The following is a 4443-nucleotide window of genomic DNA, read 5'->3' as shown; positions in this document are numbered from 1 at the left end:
AATATTTGGTTTGGAGACCATCAAAGATCAATATGTGCATGATGCTGAATTTAAGATGTATTGCAGAATTGTAAAGAAGGTAGAACATGGAACAAGTTCGTCGTTAACGATGGATTTGTGTTGCATGCTAACAAGCTCTGCATTCTAGCTAGCTCTGTTCCTCTTTTGTTGTTGCAGGAGGCGCATGGAGGAGGACTAATGGGACACTTTGGCGTGAAGAAGACAGAGGATATACTTGCTACACATTTCTTTTGGCCAAAGATGAGACAGGATGTTGAGCGTTTTGTTGCTCGCTGCACTACATGCCAAAAAGCTAAGTCACGACTCAATCCTCATGGTTTATATATGCCTTTGCCTGTACCTAGTGTTCCTTGGGAGGATATATCTATGGACTTTGTTTTAGGTTTACCTTAAACAAAGAAGGGGAGGGATAGCATATTTGTTGTCGTGGATAGATTTTCAAAAATGGCACACTTTATACCATGTCATAAAAGCGATGATGCTATTAATGTTGCTGATTTGTTCTTTCAGGAAATTATTTGTTTGCATGGTGTGCCAAATACTATTGTTTCAGATCGTGATACTAAATTCCTTAGCCACTTTTGGAGATGTTTATGGGCTAAGTTGGGGACTTAACTGCTTTTTAGTACTACTTGTCACCCCCAAACTGATGGACAAACTAAAGTAGTCAATAGAACATTGTCTACTATGCTTAGGGCTGTTTTGAAGAACAATAAGAAAATGTGGGAAGAATGCTTGCCTCATATTGAATTTGCTTATAATCGTTCATTGCATTCTACTACTAAGATGTGCCCTTGTGAAATTGTGTATGGTTTCCTACATCATGCACCTATTGATTTGTTGCCTCTTCCATCTTCGGAGAAGGTTAATTTTGATGCTAAAGAACGTGCTGAATTGATTTAAAAAATGCATGAGTTAACTAAGGAAAACATTGAGCGTATGAATGCTAAATATAAACTTGCTGGAGATAAGGGTAGAAAACATGTTGTGTTTGCACCTGGAGATCTTGTTTGGTTACATTTGCGTAAGGATAGGTTTCCTAATTTGTGCAAATCAAAGCTAATGCCACGTGCTGATGGTCCTTTTAAGGTGTTAGAGAAAATAAATGATAATGCATATAAACTTGAGCTACCTGCAGATTTTGGGGTTATTCCCACTTTTAACATTGCAAATTTGAAGCCTTATTTGGGTGAGGAAGATGAGCTTCCGTCGAGGACGACTTCATTTCAAGAAGGGGAGGATGATGAGGACATCAATACCATTTTTACACCCACAACCCCTACTGCTACATATACTGGACCAATTACTAGAGCTCGCGCACGCCAATTAAATTACCAGGTACTTTTGTTTCTTGGTAATGATTCTAATGTTCATGAGAATATGATGCTGCCTAAATTGGATACATTTGTTTTGCTTATGAATGAAGGGCCTAGCTTGGAGAAGGATGAACATTGGAGCAAGAACACGCATGGAGTTAATGGCATGCGCAAGGGGATCAAGAACGGAGTTACAAGTGATGATTTCAGGACTTTGAAGCCACCATAAGGAGTGCATGAAGCCTTAGACGAAATATACAAGATGCCACTTCATAAATTTCGTCTAGAGGCTATTCTAGGTGTTGTGTCACCTTATTATTTGGCCAGGCCCATGTATTTTCAAAATACTTAAGTATAGGTTGTTTTTAGAGTCCGTATGTGTGGGAAAACAAGAGTTAGGGTTGGTTTCGGACCCCTCCTCCAAGGGCCACGAAATTCCCCCCTCTTCCTCCATATATATAGCCCTTAGGGGGTCGTTTAGACTTTAGGTTTTGTTTAGATTAAAAGTTCTCCATAGCTGCAACTTCGCGTACTTCGTTTGTGTTCAACGACCAGACAAAGGCGTCACAGAACCCCACCTTGATCAATAAAGCTTTCCTCTTATATTCGCAATATCCAGATTGCAATCGTAGTTTCTTGCTTGTTCTTCGTTTGCCTGCAGGAAACAGACCTTCGTGGTCAGGTTGATCGTGCTCCGGCATGGTCAATAACCTCTCAGAGTTGGTTTAGCAATTGCTAAGGCGCGACGTCCTCGCACGTTCGTAGTCGGATCGTCAAAGTTGACTTCATCCTAAATGATAGCCACCATCTCATCGAAAGATAGGACACCTTTGCCTCTATCAGGTTTTGTTTAGATTAAAGTTCGCCATAGCTGCAACTTCGCGTACTTCGTTTGTGTTCAAGGACCAGACAAAGACGTCTCAGAACCCCACCTTGATCAATAAAGCTTTCATCTTATATTCGCGATATCCAGATTGCAATCTCAGTTTCTTGCTTGTTCTTCGTTTGCTCGCAGGAAACAGACCCTCGTAGTCAGGTTGATCGTGCTCCGGCGTGGTCAATAACCTCTTGGAGTTGGTTTAGCGATTGCTAAGGCGCGACGTCCTCGCCCATTCGTAGTCGGATCGTCAAAGTCGACTTCCCCCAAAGCGATATCCATCATCTCATCGAAAGACGGGACACCTTTGCCTCTATCAGCCATGGACGACGGGGCGCTCACGTCAGACCGCCCCCGCACCCGCGGAGTACCTCGGCGAATGCGGCACACTCTCCTGAGCATGCCGGTGTACTAGGTGCCGACGGACGTGGTCGGTGCCGCCGAGGAGAGCGCGACATCGCTCGACCTTACCTCCTCTGTTTCACGTCGCGCCGTGCGGGAGGTTGAAGGTGACCTACCGCTGGGTCCCGCACGTCACCGACCCAGTGGGCAGGCCCGCCCGTTTAAGTGGAATCGGCTTTAGTCGTTTTTGCTTCCCCTGCGTGAAGGCGCACTTCCATGATACCGCCTTCGATGTCACCACAAATCATGTGTTAGATGTGATTCAGACACTGTCACGGTCCCAACCCATTCATACCACACCTTGAACCAAAGCATCCTAAGAAACTGTCACAGTTTGTACCTAGTATCTAAAAATGTTTCCATCTCTTCAGCGGTGCCATTAGAAAAGTATTTGGCACCGCTTCAGCAGTTTGTGGAGCCAACTTGTCCACACATCCGAGAAGCCAAGAAGTAAAATACTAAATCTTTATGGCACGAAGGAACTAGGCATCAGAGCAACTAGGTGCTCCGGAGTTTGGGTCCCTGATTTTTTTCCGCTGCATCGGCTCACCAGTTCAGGGCACCGCTGCGAGATGTAGCAACAATTTTCTTTACACTGGTTTTGGCATACATAGTGGATACCTTTGTGCTATTAGTTTTATTTTACTAAATTTGTGCATGTACACACCTATTAGTATCAATTTGCTGTCATCCAAACACTGTCTCTATGCTGTTTACCTTCATCTTAAAATGTTCAATTTGTTATTTATAGTACATGAGTAAGAACTTGTAGCGTTGTTGTAGTTAATTATAGCTTCTAATGTTTCATAATTTGTGATGTAGGGCGGAACCCTATGGTGACGATCTTTCACGTTTGGAGTGGATCCTACGGGGAATCATGAAGAACACGCGGAAGCACAAAGGGGAAACACGGGGAAAACGAGAGAGAATCACTAAACCGACAAGGAATCAATCACACAAGTGCTAGATCACCGAAAACTAAGAGTAACACATGATCCACAATCAACAAAGGTATGGATACAAAGGAACCGTTCTTCTCCGGGAGGAGGTCTTGATGGTCTTCCCTAGAAGGGGTCTTGAATCCGCTTGGGGGATCTTCTCCGAAGAGGTCGTGAGCTCCGAGGAGAAGTAACAAAGTGGATGAGCAAGGCTCTCACACAAATATGAGCTAAACCAATGCTAAACCTAACTAGGAGGAGGTGGAGGAGTATATATAGTCATGGGCCACGAAGGGGTAAGTTGGGGGATACATGGACTCGGTCCAATACAGTGTGCGTAGACAGGCGTCGGACGTCCAGTGGGTTCCGGTCGTCCGGAGGCTCGGGAAGGTCCGGACATCCGGGAGTCTTCGGACTTTCGTAGATTTGGCTCGGGTGGAGAAGTACCGGACGTTCGGAGGGGTTCGGTCGTCCAGGGCCTGGGAGTCGTCAGACGTCCGGTCCTGGTCGGACGTCCGGCCGCTGTAGCATGTGTTAGCCTGGTTTCCTTGGGCTGGCGTGACCTTGAGGTGCCGGACGTCCGGGATGGACCGGTCGTCCGGTGGCTGTAGCTTCGGTCAACTTCGTCTCTTGGTCCTTGTACTTGGAGTCCTCGCTAGCTCTTCCATTGGATGTGGTGGCTTCGCGGCTTTCCTCCAAGTACCTAATCATGCATAGAACACACGTTGGAGGTAGTAGCCATGTCTCACATGTAGAAAGTGAAGGTTCGTAAAGGAGCGAGTTCACCTTGTGTCCAATGGCATCTAGTTGAGATCTCGTCTTAAGTCCTCTTGGGGTTTGGAGAGTAGTCGGAGTGTACATGGGGATGAACGTGGGATGCTCCGCATCA

Source organism: Triticum dicoccoides, chromosome 2B, assembly GCF_002162155.2.
Source record: "Triticum dicoccoides isolate Atlit2015 ecotype Zavitan chromosome 2B, WEW_v2.0, whole genome shotgun sequence".
Taxonomy (NCBI): domain Eukaryota; kingdom Viridiplantae; phylum Streptophyta; class Magnoliopsida; order Poales; family Poaceae; genus Triticum; species Triticum dicoccoides.
The sequence above is the reverse complement of the archived record's forward strand: the minus strand, read 5'-3'. Positions refer to the sequence as shown.